The following is a 21,332-nucleotide window of genomic DNA, read 5'->3' as shown; positions in this document are numbered from 1 at the left end:
ATTTCAGTTGGACCCAGTGTTTCTTCTAAATGATCGTTTAGAAACGAAATGTTAATATCCTAAATCTCATTTGTGGTTTTGAGAAAATTTTATCAGCATGCTTCCCTTCCCCAATAGACACATTGTTTTTCCTTCAAAAATACATGTTTCTCTAATCGATTTGAAGGTTTGTTTCTTTGCTAAGCGAGTTCGCATTTTAGTGAAAGAACATCGAGACTTTAGTCTCTATATCGTCATTCAGAGACAATCAAATCCGATGACATGCAGAGACCAATATGGTCGTCTGCACCCTTTCTCGAAGACTCAATGTCTTTCGACCAAGACTACTTTAGTCTCCACCTCGTCATCCAGAGACAATCAAGTCCAATGACACGCAAAGACCAATATGATCATTAGCTCATTTTTTCGAAGGCTTAATGTCTGTCGACAAAGACTGCTTTAGTCTCCTTTTTGCTATCCAGAAACGATCAAGTCTGATAGCACGCAGAGACGAATATGGTCATCTGCTTCTTTTTGTCGGAGACTCAATGTCTATCGACCAAGACTACTTAGTCTCCATTTTGTCAACCAGAGGCAAGCGAGCCCGTTGACACGTAGAGACAAATGTGGTCATCTGCTTTTTTTTTGTCGAAGACTCAATGTCTATCGACCGAGACTACTTTAGTCTCCATATCATCATCCAAAGACAATCAAGTCCGATGACACACAGAGACCAACATGGTTGTCTGCACCCTTTGTCGAAGACTCAATGTTTATTGACCAAGACTACTTTAGTGTCCATATCATCAACCAGAGGCAAGCGAGCTCGTTGACACGCAGAGACAAATGTGGTCATCTGCTCTTTTCGGAGACCTCAGTGTCTTTCGACCGAGACTATTGCAGTCTCCACTTCCTCAACCGGAGGCAAGCAAGCCTGTTGACATGCGGAGACCAAATAAAGTCATTTTCTCCTTTTCAAAGACCTTAGTGTCTTCTGACCGAGACTATTGCAGTCTCCATTTCATCAATCGGAGGCAAGCGAGCCCGTTGACTCGCAAAGACAAATATGGTCATTTGCTTTTTTCGGAGACCTTAGTGTCTTTCGACCGAGACTATTGCAGTCTCCACTTCATCAACCGGAGGCAGGCAAGCCCATTGACATGCAGAGACCAAATAAAGTCGTATACTCCTTTTTGGAGACCTCAGTGTCTTCCGACCGAGACTACTGCAGTCTCCATTTCATCATCCAGAGACAAGCAAGCCTGATGGCATGCAGAGACTATCATGGTCACTCGCTTTTGTTGTTCTGAGGCTGTCAAAGTCCCCTTACCATCCAAAGACAATCAAGTTCGATAGCATGCAGAGACGAATATGGTCATCTACCCTCTTTAGTTGAAGACTCAATGTCTTTCAACCGAGACTGTTACAGTCTACCTTTCACTACCTAGAGACAATCGAGTCCGATGGCATGCAGAGACTATAATGGTCGCTCGCTTTTGTTGTTCCGATGCTATCAAAGTCCCCTTATCATCAAGAGATAAGCAAGTCCGATGGTATGCAGGGACTATGATGGTCATCTATTTCAAACTATTTTTTTGAGATTGTTGTAGTTCCTTTTGCTATCCAGAGACAATCTAGTTCGATAGCACGCAGAGACAAACATAGTCGTCTGCTTCCCTTGTCGAAAGACTCAATGTCTGTCGACCAAAGCTACTGAAGTCTCCCCTATTATCCCGAGACAAGCAAGTTCGATAGCATGTGGAGACCATCACAGTTATCCATTTTTATCAATTTCAAGGCACCAAGGGTTTTGATGATGTGCCTACTGTCTTTTATGCTCTTTCTTTTGACAGGTTTCACTGATTGAGCTAGTGGTCGGCCGGGCGGAAATTTGTCTCGAACGAAATTAGTGTATTATCTTTACTTCCTTTTTATCTCCAATAAAAGATAAGTAAAGAAGGGCAACTTTCATACCCTAATTTCGTCTAGGGACAATTGTTTGTCGACATGCAGATTTTTGTTGGTCACGTTGAGCTGATTAAAGCCAATTATCGCGCGATCCGTAAGATTTCGTAACGTTTTGGAAGGAAAATGAGCAAAAGCTCAAAATGGGGGTGAAAAGATCAATTTAGGGGGTGTTCTTCAGCCTTAGGCCCATCTAGGCCCATTAGGAAGCTTCAACATGAAGCAACCAGCTCACCTGGGCGAGTAGGTTGCTTATGGAGGAAGCCTCTAGCTTGCCTGGGCGAGCTGGGCAGCAACCTCTTCCCCCATTTTTTTTCTATAAATGGACGTGGGGGACTGAGGGGAAGGGTTTCAACACCCTTGATATTCAGATTTCACTTAAAATTAGTGAGGAGAAGAAGAAAGAAGGAGAAAATCAAGGTCGAGGCGCTTCCACAAAGCTTTCGTGACCAATTTCGTGAACTTTCTTCGCCGTTCTTCGTCCCTTCTTCATCGTTCATCGATCTTCAACCTGTTAGTTTTCAATTTCGAAGCTTTGAATTCATTCTATGCACCCTTAATGGTCCATTCTTGCTTTGTATGCTTTCATCTTCATCTCGTCTACTTTCGGTTTTCTTTTTTTTTCATTTTAAGCGAGTTTCGACCGATCATTTAAGCCGTAACCTCACTTAATTAATGTTTAAATGAATTTCAACTGATCATTTGTGTTGTAATCTCATTTAATCGCCTTTAAAATAAAATTCAATCAATCGTTTATCCTGAACCTCGATTAATCACCAAAAAGGCAAGTTTTAACCGAACATTTACTTTAAAAATTCTCTTTTAATGAGTTGAGAAATAACCAAGTGAAACTAAAGCTAAAATCAACTCACAAATCAAGCTTTCGCCCGCAAAAAGGTCATTTGAAACCATCTCAAGGTCCAACGCCTTAAACGATCCTTTTACTTTTATCTTTTAAAATGTACCGTTTAAAAGTCTAAAATCAACACCTCGCGTAATTTTCTTACTTTCTCAAAGAATTACGTAGGTCTGAGTTCCTCATCGCAATTGAGGATACGTAGGAGCAAAAGCCCTGCTTTTGTCAACCCCAAAAAGATAAAAAAAAAATATAATAAAAGGGAAAATAAACAAAAACTTAAGTCATGATTTTGCACAGTTGATTAAAGGTTGTCGTCCCTTAAGGCGGACGTGTGGGAGTGCTAATACCTTCCCCGCACGTAAACAACTCCCGAACATGTATCCTTTAAATTCGTAGACCCGCTTTTGGTTGTTCCTAACGTTTTTCTCGAATAAATGTTGGTGGCGACTCCACGCGTTTTCCCTCCTTGGAAGACTCACTCGTGAGCCTCTCGTCGCCCTCCCGCCGAAGGGTAGGTTGCGACATTAACAAAATTAGGGGTTATTTTACACCAATTTCATGCTAAAAAATTATTATTATTTGAAATTTATTTAAATTATATGAAAAAATAGTGATATGCAAGATTTGTTTATGCTTTGAGATGATATTAAGGATTTTGTTATGTGTTCAAAAAAGTTAATTCAGATTGTAACAAATCATTCAAATATATTGACGTAAATAAGTTGATACAAACTAAATTTAATTTTTAAATGTCAATTTTTCAAAATCATTTAAAAATTAGTTTTGACTTTTTTTATTGGGAAATTTTGTTGGTAAAAAATGTGAACATTAAATGTAACAAATTTATTTTTTCTTCTCTCCCCCTTTGGACCTTATTTATCTAGTAATGGTGTGTACATAAATTGTAAAAAAATTGGTAATTTTTACACAATAAAAAACCAAAAACTTTCCTTAAATAAGTGATTATTGTGAACATAAGTGGATAGTTTAGTTTTAATATTATTAAAAAAATTTAGTTTTAAAGTTACCTTTTTTTTCTTTCTTTTTTTTATTTTCTTTTAACCACTTGATTTATGTGCAACCAAACTTTGAACCATTTTTGTCTAAAAAAACACAATCAGCCACTAATTGAAAAAAAAACGTCAAACTTTATTTATAAAATTCAAAAAATATAATACTATGTCGTGTGTCTTTATAGTAAGAGTTCAATGAAGGTGACAAATCAAATTATAATAATATAAATGTCATAGGAACAAAATTAAAATAAGACTAAATATGCACAATCATATGCATGAACAAATTGATTTAAAGGTCAAATGTTTTTAATTTATCATTACGTTCAACTCCTTAATTTGGGCAAGATAGTTTTTCTTTTCTCTATATAAACAAAGCGTCAAACATCTTCGAATCATGAGGTAAGAATATCTTTGAGTTGTCAGGTATGAACAATAAATTATACATTTAGTATTTTTAAAAATATGGTTCAAATTTTTGCTTATATTTAAGAATAAATATGATAAATGTTCATGTTATCATCATTAACTTATTATCTTAAACTTGGATCAACACAAAAATCCTTAAACAATACAATCCACATGTCAATGTTATTTGAATATATCGGAGAAGGATCATTACGATTGGCATAAAAAATCATAATCTATCGTGTGGAAAAGAATGCAATAGAAGGAGGGTTCAATCCATCTATTTAGCATTATGAAAAATTGACAATGACTTGCAGTTGTGTGCAATGCTTCAATTACTCAAAGGACCAAAATAATAGCTTTCGTAATTTCCATAACAGTTGAAGTTTTCGCTTTCTCTTTCCATCTTGATTCAGGCTCATTAGGTTTTCCATATCTTCTTCAACAAATTTGCATCCATTGCACCTTTGCACCTTTTTATTTTGGGCAAGTCTACCATGATGATCACAATTTCTCTTCAAGACAAAAGAAGTAAATTCGAATAAAATTCACAAAACATAAAACATATCAACAAAGACAAATTTTGTCAACATAAAATTAAAATATAAATAGTTAATAATTAGATCTTCCAATTTTCATATGTCTAAAAAGGAAAAATGAGGGATCAAAGAAACAAATAAGCACCACAAAAATTGCTCTCTTTGAAAATCAAAAAATAGCTACTGAGAATCATAATCTACTGTATTTATTGATATTCTCAATCAGATATAAATTCCCAATGACATTAAACAAATATTATAAGATAATTACATTTTTTTGTTTTTTTAATGTAACAATAAATTAAATTATTTTAAAATATAATAATCGTATTTAAACAAAAAAAGGGAAGAAAAGACATTCTTAGTCACTATTTTTATGGTGATTGTATTATTCATTCTCATTCGTTGATTAACCAAAAAATGAGGAGAAAGAAAATAGAGATAAAAGAATAATTAATGAAAAATTGGTAAATAAAAAGCTTGCTTCATTAGTTTGAAGTTGTTATTCGAGTGCTTAAAACAAACGAGCACAACACCGCAATATCTCTTTTCAATTGTTGAAATGCAAATAGAAAATTTGGAACTAACATTGGATTTTTCCCCTTGTGGTCTCTCCCTTTCACTCCTTCGTCAACACTTAACCAACATTATTTTGTCATTGTTTCTCTTCTTATGCTTTTGCAATTCAAATGGAGTGGGGGTTAATATAAAGTTGAACAAAGTATTGAAAAGGAAATTGTTTGAGAGTTATAAAAACATAAGAGAACAAATCAGTACATGTACATCAACATGAAAAAAATAAGAGTGAGAAAGGTGTTACCATGCGAGAGAGTGTGATAGATGTAGAGGGGTAGATACATGATATTTGATTTGGATCCATAAGAAACAACAAAAATCATGCGAGAGTGTAAAAGTATGCAATAACAACAGAATTCAAACAATAAAATACATTTTATGTATTATTAGTTTACACCCCCTTCAATATAACAAAAATGTATTATGTGCTTTGTTGATTGTTGGACCTATCTTGCGGATAGTTTTTTATAAAGACCTCATGAAAAATCATCTACACCTTTTAAATGTTGATAAGTGGGTCAAGTTTATAAATATACGACTATTCGCTCATCCTTCATTTATTAAAGGCATTTCATTTTGTTGCACTAGTATTATGTCTCTGATTCTTGAAACTTATGACTCAAATTTGAAATTTTCTTATGAGATAACATTATGTTTTATCATTATAGAAGAAGTTAATCAAGATCATGGAATGTTTGTTACTTTAATTTTCATCCTCACTCATTTAAAGGTGATATACTTTATTCTCTTTTATTTTATACAAACTCTTATACTTTAACTTCTTATTGATTGATGATACTTACCTCTATCAAAATTATTATTATCAATTAAGTTCATATGTTGAAGGTGATCACTAAATTCAACTGTGTTGTTCAAATGGTAGTAACAACCCCATGTCAAGCTAAAAATTTGTTGTCTCGGGTTGAAAAATATAGAATGCAACTAATGGTAATGGATTCGACAACTAGAATTCATGTTTTTGTAACTGCCAAGGATGAGGTTAAAACAAATTTTAACTTGTTTTTTATTTTAGAATTCTTGGCACCAATACACTTCATGCACTTATAGTTTCTACTCAAGTGATGTTACACTTTACTATTCAATGACTGTTATTGTTTTCAATTTGTATTCTTGGCAATTTTCTACATTAGGCATACAAAAAAATTACAGCTTTGCCTAATTACATCATTATTTGTTTGTGTTTAATTTAGCTTATTTATTTCCTATTTATGTCATTATGATAAATGGCAAGAAACCATTTTTGATGGTTATCCGAGCTTTGATGGGTTGACTAGGAAGCTAAATACATTAGTTAGAGTAAAATGGAGTAAATGGTGCCTTAAGAAATCTACTATGAATTTGTATTTGCCTCAAATCATTATGTGTCTAAAGTTTATGTATGAGACAATTGATACTTTGCAATATTGACACCAAAATAGTGGGTGATACACTAGATCTTATTGATTTATGTTATTTACCTCTATCAATGCTCAAAGAAAGATGCTAAAAAAATATTTGCAGTAAAATAGGGGTAAAGGGTGCTTCAAGAAATCTATCATGGGTTCATGTTTGTCTCAAATCATTTTGTGTTTCTAAAGCTAATGTATGGGGCAATAGATACTTCACAATATTTGACACTAAAATAGTGGGAGATACATTACATCCTATTTGGTTTAGTGGGAGATGATGTATGGGGTAGTGATATACTTTATTTTCTTCACTTTTGTCCATGCGCTTAGCTTCTAACTCTCTATTGATTTATGTTATATACATTTATCAACCTTATTAGTATTAACTAAATTCATATGTTGAATATGACTATTAAATTCAAGTGTGTTGTTCAAGTGGTAGTAACAAAACCATGCCAAGTTGAAAATCTATTGTCTCATATTGAGAAATATAAAATGCAATTAACACAAGATGATTTTTAAAGCTAGAATCCATGTTATTGTAACTCTTAAGGATGGAATTGAAACAAATTTCAACTTGTATGTTTATTTTGGATTCTTGGAACCAATACACTCCATGAACTAATAGATCTTGATGTAATCCTACCCCCAAAGGGCATTGGATAGAAGACTCCAAGAAGATTAGACCAGAGATGCAGGAGAAGGCCCTAGGGTTCTCATGAGCCTTAGGGTAGATTTTGGGTCTATGTGCTCAATATGAGTTCACTTATCTTTGTACATATTAGATTAAGGTTTCATTATATTTGGATCTTGTATTTAGGGCTCCATAGGGTAGGGAGGGTACCCTAGTAATGTAGGATTTTTCAGCCCTTGTATTTTAGGGCACCTAGACTAATTTTTGTATTAGGGGTAGTTTTATAATTTCACATGCATTAAGTGCACTATTTGATGTGTGTCTGTTGGGAGATAAATTTAATTGAATTGGGAAAAGCTCAATCCAATTAAATTTTGGACCATCTTAAGGGGGAGATGATCATTTGCTTGATACACTCCATTGTCACATCATATAATCACACTTTGTGCATGTCTTTCATGTTTTACATGCCTCATGACACTTAAACACACTTAGTGAAGAATCTTGTACTTGATCTTGGATTAGTGGGCTGAACCATAACTAAAATCCACTAATCATAATTAGTGAAATTTTGGCTCCACTAATTCAAATTCAAATTCAAGTGAAATTTGAATAGAAATTCAAGTTTCCCTCCAATTTTGTGTGACACTTAGGCTATAAATAGAGGCCTTGTGTGTGCATTTTTTCAATGTTGATCATTGGAGAAATTACTCTTCAAAGTTCAAACCTCACTTGAGGCATAAATTATGTGCCCCTTCTCTCCCTCTCTCTTCACTTATCTTCTCCTACCTTCAAGCTCTTATTTATGGCTTCCTATGGTGGTGAGTTTGTTCTTGACTCATCTCCTTAAAGTGGCGTCTCCAATCACCTTTCCTCCTTCTCCATTCCACTGTTATTGATCTTCAAGAAGCAAATGATTTCATTGATGAAGAAGATCCAAGGCCTACAAGCTCCACATAGAGCTACATCAGATCTACTTAAATAAAGTTACACTTTATTGTTTAGTGGTTGTTAATGTTTTCAATTTGTATTTTGGCTATTATCTATACTAGGCATAGAAAAAAAATACAATTTTGTTTAATTGTTTCGTTATTTGTTCGTGTTTTGTTTAGCTGATTCATTTTCTATGCTTGTCTTCATGATAAATGGAATGAAACTATTTTTGATGGTTATCCAAGAATTGATGGATTGAGAGAAAGCTAAATAGGTTACTTTGAGTAAATGAGGGAAATTGTGCTTCAAAAAATCCACCATGGATTTATATTTATCTCAAATTATTTTGTGTTTCTAAAACTAATATATGAGATAGTAGATACTTTGCAATATTTAGAACTAAAATAGTGGAAGATACATGAGATTCTTTTAAAATGTAAATATGTAAATAAAATGCACAAATTATATATGTATATTTTGGTGACAAATTTGTTCATGTATATATATAAAAAAATTAATATTATTACTACTAAAATTATTCATTACCTTGTCTCATTGACTTGTGTTGGTCTAAAGTTAATTTTGATGGTCCACGTTTAAAAATTAGAATTCTATTTTGGATTGTATTAATTTAACAAGATGATTTTAAAGGAAGAAGATTCGACAATGATTTTATATTTTGTATTTTATACTTTTTTGTTTAACATTATTTTTGTATGTATTTAATTTGAGTTATTTTCCATTTCATCCATTTATATTTATCATAATATTTCTTAAATTAAGTGTTTAACCATTTATTGAATTAATTAATTATTTTAGTTTCAGTTATTTTATATTTTACCCATTTATATTTATCAAAATATTTATTAAATTAAGTGTTTAATCATTTATTGAATTAATTAAACTCTCTTTTAAACAAAATTAAAATACTTAATCACACAACAAATACACTTATACAAAATGAAAATAAGTTGGTCTTATGTATCTAGTTGAAATATTCAAGGAAAATATATTTTTTATTGTGTATATTTTGGAAGATTTATTTTATGCATCCTACATGTATTACTCTTGATGTTATGGAGCAGCAACAATATTTTATATCTATCATTACATACAATAACATCTTTTTATATTATTTGTTTGGTTCGATCACACTTGTGATCCAGTCAATGTTTATTCTTTCTGATAAATTTCACATGTTTCTTCAAACAAAATTTACTTAATATTTATCTTATAAGAATATTGTTGAAAAAATTAGTAATTATTATGAATAAATTATGTACTAACAATGTAAAATAGGTTTACACAATAATTCAACCAGAATAAAACTAATCAACTAATATTATTTATTGATTAAAAAATCCAAACACAATCGATTATGTTTCAAAAATTTATTGACTTTTATAATAACTAATCAAATTATGTTGCACTTTACTATTCAATGGTTGTTATTGTTTTCAATTTGTATTATTGACAATTATTCACAATGGGCATACAAAAAAATATTTTAGTGTAAAAAAAAAGTTTAGCTAATTAATTTTTTGTTCTCATAATCATGAAAAAGGATGGGACACTTTTTTCATGGTTATCCAAGCATTTATAAGTTGATAAGGAAGCTAAACAAATTACTTGAAGTAAAATGGAGTAAAGAGTGTTTCAAGAAATTCATTACGGGTTTGTGTTTGTCTCAAATCATTATGTGTATTTAAAGCTAATGTATGAGAGAGTAGATACTTCTCAATATTTGACACTAATAGTAAGAGATATGTGGTATCGTTTAAATATAAATGTGTAAATAAAATATGTAAACTACATATGTATATTTTAGTAAGAAATGTGCTCATATATATATGGAGTGAATAGGCAATTTAGTCCCTGAGATTGTAACCAGTTTGCATATTAGTCCTTAACTTAAATTTTAATTCAAAATAGTCCCTATCTTTACATCCGTTATGCAAATAAGTCCTTGCTGTTAAAATCTAATTTATTCTGTTAGTCAAATGTCTATTTGGCACACCTCAGTCCACGTAAGCAACCCAATGTGGCAAGTTTAAGTCCATGTCAGCAATCCCATGTGGCAAGGACTAAATTGAAAAATCTAAAGAAACACAAATTTTCTTTCTTTTGAAGCCATAGTTCTCTCTCTGTGCTTCTCGATCTTCGTTCGCGCTCGACCCTTCTTCTGACTTGCTCAACTGGGGACCTTGGGGTGTGAGCTGGAGAATGGAGAGTTTGTGCCGCCGGAGAAGCCGGTGATGATGTCACGGAGGAGTGAAATTGAGAATGGGGAGATTGCCGGTGAGAGATGGAAGAAAGGGGAGGCGGAGAGGGGGGAGTTTGTTTCTGGAAAATGGAGAAAGTAGGAGCTACTATAAGGTTTTACAAAAAGGTCTCAAGGCATGCTAATTTTTTATTGATTATGCTAAAGAGTAATGTATTGGGTGACAGAAATTATGATGATAGACGAGGACTGAGGTGTTTATGACAGGTTGGTTTCAAACTTCTTAATATTACAAGACAGGTTAGTAGCAAAAATCCGGCAAAGTGCTACTGAGTCTCCTAATCCAAAACCTGAGGTTGGAGAGATTGACACTAGCCCACCTTTTCAATCTGTTAAAGATGTTGTCTCTCTATTTGGTGAAGGTGCTTTCTCTGGTGAAAAACCTATCTTTAAGAAGGCAAAACCTTATTCTGCTGAGGTAATTGTCATTTTTATATTTGCACTTGTTCTTAATCACAAATCCCATGGTGCAAGACAACATTGAAAGTTGCATGGTATAGCATAATGATTTTCAAGGTAGTCTATTTAATCCTTTAACATAAAAGTAAAATAAAAACCTTAATGAAGGATTAATAATATGCATCGGATGGAGCAGATAGTTACGCAATTTACTTAATAAAGTTTTACATTATTATATTGTCCTGAGTTTCTTTCATCATGCAAGGAGACACTTGACTCTGTTAACAGTGCATACTTGTTGTCCTTGTCATAGGAATTGAAAATGCAGATTGAATTTTATTAAATAACTCTGGAAATTTTCTCTGTACTGATTAAAATATGGTATCAGTTCTCGAAGAAGGCTCTGTATACAAGTGCATCCTACTATCCTCCCTCTTTCTATAGAAAAACTTCAACATAATAAGTCAAAAGTCAGAAACCTATAAAAAACCTCTATGACCAAATGACCCAAAACTTGTATGTCCAAAGAAGGTTCTTCCCCTTACACACTCACACACACATCCTGGAACACTTCATTTCCTCTTCTTCTCACTGCCACGTCAAAATTCTGTTATGCTGCAGCCTGATAGCATAAACATTCTTCAACATTTTCCATGGTGTCATCCTTGCACTCATGGGTCTAACATTTTACTTTTAAAATCAAGAATATAATTGGAAGGATCTTTTAGGATCATAGCAATATCCTAATGAGCAAAATAATAGTGGGAATCACCTTGCTTTGCATACCATGTTCCTTTTCTGAGGTATACTGTGATGAATGCAGCAGCACAGGCTTACATGACCTTTCCATCTTTTCATATTAGCTTGCACCATCATACAATAACATCTGCCCCTTTATCACATCTTGACAAAGTAAAGAGGTACACCTCAATTTCCACTCCTACAATTTTATATATTAATGAAAGGTACTCGAAGACAGGCTCATCTCTTTTTCTCTCAATAATTTAAACTTTCTAAACATGCGCTTTATATTTGGCCTGTTATCTTTCCCTTTTGTCATGTCACTTAATTATCTTGTCATCATAACAATTAGAATTTTTTTTTCTTCCTTAATTATTAATTTATGATTTTCAAGTGGTACATATCTGATCACTCACATATTCTCTACAAGCACTAACATGTTTCTATTTGCTCTCATTATTCTTTTAACTATAATTTGATTGCTAATTATTCTTTTAAGATTTACTTTTACCAAGTTGAATGTATTCTTGTGTTCAATCTCTCGCATATAATTTCATTATAACCTCTCTACACCTATATTCAGGCATATAATATGTACTTATCATATCTGATACACAAATATTTTTAAAATTGCTGAAAGACAAATATTTTAAAATTAGTGACATATTTATTTCACACCTACGAGTGTCGTCTGTCTCTATATCAAAAGTTGGATATTTTAAAATAAAAAGGATTCAACCCTGAAGTATCTGATAATAAAACTACATCGTTATACTTTGTTTTGTTTAGATATTTTTAAAATACAAGATGATGTGATGTTCATAATTTAAAAGGGAATATCTTGTGCATGTATGAATAGGTACAGGTTTCAATGTACTTAAGAGTTAAGGTAACATTACAATTTCCATGTAACATTATGTAAATCTCTATCCACCATTTTAGATAATGAATTGCCATAGATAGGAATATCTATTTTAATTGGACACCACTTAAGTTGTTCTAGTAACACAATCTGTTCTAACTTCTGACCACTAAATTGAGTTATCTGATAATTATTTTCTATTTCCTTCTTTCAAGGTTAGCTTTGATTGTACTGATAATTGAGTTATCTGTTTCAAGGTTCGCTAAGCCATAAAGTTGAGGAGTCTGATAAATTAGCAGATATGAAAGTGGCTGCTGCCAAGGCACAGGTTGAAGCTGTGAAGGCTAGTGAAAATGAGGCTCTCAAAAGGTTGGAGACAACTCAAAAGGAGATTGAGGATATAAAGGGTGGTTCTCCTTCTTATCTGCCTGGTGAGAACCCTGTATGAGATTTGAAATGTGTAGCAGTTTGTGCAGCTCTTGAATGTGAGAGGAACATTTATTTGTGTGTAGTTGAGGAATTTATTTCATTAGATTTTGTCATTGTAGTCTGTTTGAAGGATTGTGTAGTGTTTGTAGTTTGGTGACAAATTTGGGCATGTATAATGTAAATGGAACCAGAAGTAAGATTAAAATCTACTGGTATTTTTCTGTTGATACTAAGATTTCATGTCTGGTGACTGGTAGTTTGAACTATATCAAAGGAAAGGATTGTGTAATGTGAATAGTTTGGATACACTTCTAGGAAATGCATCATGCAAATTGAACCAGTAGAAAGATTAAAATCTCTTATCTTTTTTTTCTTTTTGTTGGTACTAATTAAGCTTTCTGTTGGATCAAGAGCCAGAGTTCACACATAACCAAAATTGTAGCGGAACCACATAAAATCTGAAGCCTTAAACAAACTGCTGAGCAAACTTCATCTATTTCTAAGGTCAGCAGTTTTGGTATTAGGGATGATTTTGGTGAGCTGAAGGACTATTTTGATAATGTGGATAAGAGAGACACAGCGAAGCAAGCAATTATATGATGCTCGGAAGTCCTCGTCTATTCTCTCTAGAGATGCTCAAACAAGACGATGGTCAATTAAGAAATCTGAAAGTGGTTACAACAGGATGGAACAATTTCTTGCTTCAAGATTGAGGGAAATTATGAAGGCAAACTCCTGCGACTTTTTTATGCCCAAGGTACACCAATAGGTTCTGCAAAAGGGTTTGGGTTGGGGTTTTGGTTTGCAATTCCACTGGAGGAGGGCAGAGGGGGGTTTGGGTTTTTTAGGGGTTAGGGTTTTGGAGGGGAAGAGGGGAGAATGGGGGTGGAGGAGGAATGCGAAGTTGAGGGTGGTGGTGGCACCGGGAAGAAGATGAAGAGATGACATTAGGAAGGGGAGAGAGGGAGAGGGAGAGGGAGAAGAAGAAGATGAAGGATGACGAAGAAGAAGCACAGTGGTTGAGTGAAGGATGACGAAGAAGAAGCACAGTGAAGAAGAAGGACTATTTTACAATACTACCAATAATAGTGCCACGTTAGTTAGCCTACGTGGCACTATAATTGCCAACAATACATCTCATTAACGATAACTTCGAATGTAACGGTAAGGACTTATTTGCATAACGAATGTAAAGATAGGGACTATTTTGAATTAAAATTTAAGTTAAGGACTAATATGCAAACTGGTTACAATCTCAGGGACTAAATTGCCTATTCACTCTATATATATGTGTGTGTGTGTGTGTGTGTGTGTGTGTCAAATGTTTAATATAATTACTATTAAGATTATTAATTATTATGTTGTCCCATTAACTTGTGCGGGTAAAGTTAATGTTAATGATTTAGATTTATATTTTGGGTTGTATTAATTCAACAGGATGGTTTTAAAAGAAAACAACTTAGTGATGGTTTTATGTTGTGTATTCTTCTATATTTTGTATTTTGTTGTTGGCCATTGTATTGTATATATATGATCATTTTAGTTTGAGTTATTTTATATTCAACCCATTATATTTATCACTATTTCATAAATTAAGTGTTTAATTATTGATTGAATTAATTAATCTCATTTTTAACAAATTAAAATACTTAATCACACAAAATAGTTCTTATACATAACCAAAATAAGTTTTGGTTATATATCTAGTCGAGATACTAGATGAAAACATATCTTCATTGTGTATATGGGTGAAATAAAAACAAAAAACACATTTTTATTGTCTATCTAGGCTTGTTACATGATAAAAAGTATCTTTGTTATGTACTAGTGTCACAATCCGACTATAAACCTTAAACTAAATGATCACCCATACTACTAAGAGTCATTTACAAATATGAATAAAATAGATTTTGTAATGTGATATGCCAGCTCTGACTATGTGTTACTAAAAACCATCTCATGACACCTTAAAATTATCTATTGCATCCTCTAATGACACATTGTTGATGTACTATTTGAAAAAAATGACTAATTTTGTTCTCTTTACAACCCCTTTGTTGTACAACTCTTCCACATTCAATACCTATTTTATAATTTCACCTTCCAAAACTTGTTTTTGCAACATGACATAAAAGTTTGTTACCTCCGTATTTCTCTGCAGCCACTTGTTGCAGTTATATTAGTACCTCTAGTAATAACATCACATATACATTATCTTTCCTCTTTTGAGTTAGAATACGTCAATGTCATTGTCTTCCTTTCAAGTATCCTTTCATTGTGTTTCACATAGGTATTTTTATATAACAATTGATTTTATCCCAAAGCAAGCCTTAAGATCCAATAACCACCTAGAAAGAGGATAGTTCAACCCAAACTATATTATTCCACTGCCAATAATGAATTTTGACAGCCTCTAGTACTTGTTCATTTTCTTTGTTTGTTGATAGACAATTTCCATACAAATTCACTCCTTAATCTTGTTCCATTGAACTAACAACCCTTCCCTTTCAATTTTATCAAGCAATATTTCACTCAACTTAAGCTCGCGATCTCTAATCAAGTGTCTCCCAATTTCAATTGTGTGTCTTCCATGTAATTTAGATCTTATTAGAAATCAAATTAGATTAACATGAATATGGCCTAACCAAGGGGGAAATACAATAAAGTCACAAAGTTGTAATCGCCTTCTTAGTAATAAGACCTAAGCTTTTATAAGAGTGATTTGTCTCAGTTAAAAATAAATAAATAAATAAATCTAAGTGATGTATGACAACACAAATTAATCAACCAAGGAAAAAAGAAAATAAACTCTAATTTTGTAATAAATTGATAGAATCAGTCAACTAGTGAACCTCAATTTTAAAATTACTATTAGTTATGACAAGTTAAAAATGAAGGAAAAATAAAATATGCATTTTAGTGTCTCATTTGTTTACCTCAAAGACATGACTAAAGGTTGTCACTACTTCTCTATGGTTAGGAGAACTATTTTCATGCATGGCAATCATCAAAGAAGTCATGAAATTCCAATCAAAATAATATTAGATATTTTGAGAAGAAACAATGAAGACTTGAGAATATGTACAACATCTAAAAAATGGGGGGAAACTTGCAAATTTCAATTGCCAAGATAATATATCTTCTAATAATAAGTCTAAGACTTCCATTAACAAAATCAAAGTCTAGAACCATATTAAAGATATCAAACTAAAAAATGGTTGACAATTTGAATAAAATAAATTGAATCAAATTTGAAGAATATATTCTTAGGAGAGAGAACAAATGCATTAGCTGAAACAATAATTTTATGAGAAAGATATCTCACAAACTTAGCCTTTTTTTTTCTATTGTTGAAAGCAGTGTTAATTTCTATTGCCATTATTTTGTCCCTTCTCCTATAACATGATTTACTCATCTTGATATCTTATAGTATTGAAGCACCACAATGTATAGTTTCCAAAGCTGCCTTTTGGTAGAACTGGTAGGACAAACTTATATAGAGATACTTTATTTTCGTGCATTAAAAAAATAAACAACTTAGCTTAGCAAATAACTTGTAAAACATCCAATGTTCTCTTCTGTCATATTACATTTTTCAATCTGCACAATTTTTACTTAGTGGAGATTCCTCTTCATGCGTATGTTGTTTCTTCATGTTATTCAACTTACTTCAATATCTCTTTAAAATTTTCAATAAAAATCAATATAAGTGGCAAGTGTGAGGAAAAAATGAAGTTGAGAAAGAGTACTAATCATTTGTAGATATGAGGAAATGACAAAATAATGATAATTAATATATGAAACCGAATCACCATGTATGAAAGTGACTTGCTATATTTAGTTTCCTAGTTAAAAAATAATCATCTATTTAGCCATGCATGTAGTAGTAATTATAGTAAATTCAACACCCTTCAAAAACTCCCAAATTAAAGTAACACACACACATATCCCAAAAGTTAGTAATTTGTAATCAATAACATAGAACTTATTTTGTCAATGATAATTAAAATTGAACATTTTCATATTATACATAGCACTGATAACACTGTTCTTCTACCTATGCAAAAAGTGAATATTACCTTAGCATATGTTGTATTGGTACTTGTGTAAAAATCCAATACAATTTGACATCATGTGCAATTAAGGAATTAAGATAGAGTCATTGTCTATGATTAACCATTGATTAAGTGAAAAGATAGGAGTAAGAATAGCATTATAAATAGTGTTAAAATTGAGATAAAAACACATGGTTAGTCTCCAATATCAAAATTATTAAAATTTTGACACAATTCAATCAATAATTAAGGATTATTAAACAAAAAAAATGAATCATCATAATAAATGAAACATAAATAAATATAGTTCAAAAAGATGAAACTTTAATGTTACTTGTTGAGTTGGAGACCCAATAAGCCTCCAGCCTTTTCTTCCTCTATCTTCAGATAACATGTGTTGATGTGTGTATCCTTAATCCTTAATTCCTATAAAGTAAATGAACATTAGTTGACAAACATGATGTAGACCAACATATACATAATGCATATAATTAAGAACAACTCAAACTAAAATGAGGTAGCTGATTCAAGTGGCCAGAGTCTACTGCTCACACCAAAAGAAAAGAAGATTTAAACACTCAAATCACTTTCTCTCTTCCACCCTTACTAAAAGAACTCAAAAATCGTTCAAGGCCATCACCACTTACAAGAGGAGTAACATCTTCAATAAAAGTTGAGTGCATTATAAAACCAACCCAAAGAAACCAAAATCGTTAGCAAATGAATTTGGACAAATAAAAGTAAGGGAAACTCACTAGAAAAAGACTCAAAGGAGTCAGTTTGCTCACCTTAATCAAATGCAACCCACATGTTTGGATTGACGTCTCAAGAGAAATTAAGTAAACGAAAACTTTTAATTGAATTAAAAATGAAATTAAGAATATAATAAAAATTTAATAGCATTAAATTTTTCCATACATAACATGTCAATAACACATGATTAAAGAAAAGGTTGATCGCAAAAAATGTCATCTTCCTCATCCATAAAGGAAGTGGTAATGCTAACATAATCTATGAAACTTGGTTGAACAAAATATTTTAAACACCTACAAAAGCAATGATTGTGGTCATCCTAGCAGATCAAAAGAAAAGGTAAATTTCAAATATTAAAATAGACAGTTATTTGCAATAGTTGACTTCCCATAGTCATGTATTACTTCATGGATCTAAAAACAAATTCATTAATTAAATATATAATGGTCAATAACCCAAAAATGAATCAATAAATGAAAAATCAAGCTCACCTATCTTCTATTCTAATCGTTTAAATTTCTTGGTAAAAGAGAAATCCATAACCCCAAACATAGAAACCAATTGGAGCATAAGTTAGAGAAAACCATCATAATACTATAGATCTCACAACCTATCAACGACAAAGGGAATCTCTAGCAAAGTGATGAATGAGCGAAGCACCTATGAGAGTGAGCATCGACAACAACAACAACACGACATAGAGGTGCTAGTGGATCCATTGAGGAAACTATGAAGTGTGAAAGGAAGATAGGAACTAAGAAGGAGGTGTAGAGGTGATGAGAAATGGCGTTGTTGTCAACGACCATAGTTCTCTAGGAAAATGGTGCAGATGAGGTGTGAGGAGGGCTCTAGGTCCCAGAAGGGGATGCAAAGGTAAAATGAGAAAATAAAGAAGAAGAAAGTTCTAATAGAAGACTATAGAGTGGGAAAATGAAAATATACTAATGCAAAGTCCTACATTTTGTCATCTATCTCATTGTAGGGTTAGTAGCTTGTTTTGTAACAAATAAATTTCGTATATCTCAATTTGACATTGAAACGTACCCAAAAGTGAAAGATTCTCAACTTTTAGTACAAAAAGGGTGTCCATAAGATTCTAAAACAAAACTTTTAAAATGGTTTATCAACTTTTAACATGATAATTGTCAGGAACTTATTGTGAAGAATAAAAAAAGGAGAAAACTTTTCCGTAAGAATTGGAGAAAACATTTTTGTAAGAAATACAAATTTAAATATATTAAATTGGAGTAGTAAATCCAAAATAAAAAAAGAGTTTATGTATTACAATTGACAAATTAGGAAAAAAAATTAAAAAAACAAGTCAACAAAAAGAAAAGGGTAGAACCAGATTGACACTGTAGATTGAATAGGAAAAATTCTCTTGATCAAAAGCTGATGACTTGTATTGTTATTGATTAGTAGTTCACCCCCTTGTTTATAACGAAAATGTATTAAATCCCATGCTAAAATACACAATGAAAACTTGTTTGTGTTGTGTATTCACCATACACACAACAAAAATACATTTTCGTCATGTAAACACAATAAATGGAAACATGTTCTTGTTTAGGGTGTTTTTGTAAAAAAAAGAGAGCAAAATTTTAGGGTGCAAATAGTAAATTGGGGTGTTAATAATAAAGTCATAGGCTCCATTGTAATTTTTTTTTGTTAGAGCTTATATTTATTTTGTCTAAATTTTTATTGACTTAAAGTGGACTGACTTATATTGAGTTAGGTTGACATGATTTATTTATTTTTATTACTTAATGTTAATAATTAATAAAATCATAGATGATAGATTTAATATTACAAATATTATTAATGTTTATTTTAATGATATTTTATGTATATGATGTTTTATTTGTTTATTGTTATAATTGATACATTTTATTTTATTTATATTAACATGCATTATATTTTTCTATTTATAGTACAGATAATTATATATATATATATATATATATATATATATATATTATTTTAGTTGATTTAGTTTATAGTAATTAAAAATATTGGGGATGGTAGTGTTGAAAATGAATCCCTAAAACTTAAAGACAACAAAAATATATCCTATATGTTCTTTGTGTTAGATCCAATGACTATATCATGGCCTGTTGGTGGCAACCAAAGTCGTAAACCAACTTAAAAGACCAGGCCATAGCCTTTTTGCATCAACAAAAATCCATCGACTAAATCATGACAAGTTTGCGTCCTATGTTGGTAAAAAGTCTACATATGTTGTAAAAAAATTGTTTCAGGCCTTACTATTCGACCGACCCTATTTACATCAACCAAAGCTATCAACCAACTCCAAAGGCTAGTTTATGACTCTCTGACCTCTTTGCATCAACCAAGATCCATAAACCAAATCATGATAAGCTTGCATCAAATAAAGCCATCAACCAACTCTAGTCACAAGACTATAATCAATTTGACTCAATATGAAAAAAATTATACACAAGCCACTTTTGTGGTTTCTACTAGTTTTTTTTTTCACTCTATACATGCATTTTGCATTATTTTAGGTTACGTTAGATTGTTTCATTTTATGTTTATTTTGAAGTTTGATTTATATTGCCATTCATAAAGAATGTATATTTTATTTTCAAAATAAATCATACAAAACAATTGGCACCATGCAAAACAAAAGTTTGTTTTCACTATGTTTGTGGTCAACAAAAACATGTTTTCCTAAAGGGTATTTTTGTAAAATAATGTAAGGATAATGACCATTTTGGTTTCCAAATATGAAAATCGATGATAATTTAATCCCTTAAATAGCAAAATTTATGATTTCATCCCTAAATATGCAAAAAGTATGACAACTAAATGTTCTCATACAACTTGATAACAAATTGGTTCAAGAACTTAATGTCAAATTGATCCTAAATTTTGTAACTTATGTTAGATTGTTTCATTTTATGTTTATTTTGAAGTTGGATTTATATTTCCATTCACACAAAGTGTATATTTTATTTTCAAAATAAATTATACAAAATAGTTGACAACTAATACAAAATGGAAATGCGTTTTCATTGTCTTTTGTGATCAACAAAAACATGTTTTCCTAAAGGGTATTTTTGTAAAAAAAATTAAGAACATATGATAATTTCGGTTCTCAAATGTGTAAATCGATGATAATTTAATCCCTAAAAGAACAAAATTTTTGATTTTGTTCTTAAATGTGCAAAAAGTATGACAATTACATCTTGTCGTTCTACTTAATAACAAATTAGTTCATGAACTTAATGTCAAATTAATCCTAAAAAAATACAACTTAACAATAGGATGTAATTGTCACACTTTTTAGACATTCAAGGACCAAAATCATCATTTAACAAAAAATTAAACTAAAGTAGAAGGGTATACTTGGCAAAACATGGAGATTTTCAACAATTCTCATCCTTGGATATCTTATTGACTTGGGTATGGTCTTTTTGGGGCATTACTACATCCTAGGATATCTTGTTGACTTGAGTTTGGCAAAACATGGGATT

The sequence above is a fragment of the Glycine soja genome, chromosome 9, assembly GCF_004193775.1.
Source record: "Glycine soja cultivar W05 chromosome 9, ASM419377v2, whole genome shotgun sequence".
Classification (NCBI taxonomy): Eukaryota; Viridiplantae; Streptophyta; class Magnoliopsida; order Fabales; family Fabaceae; genus Glycine; species Glycine soja.
This window is presented reverse-complemented; position numbering follows the sequence as displayed.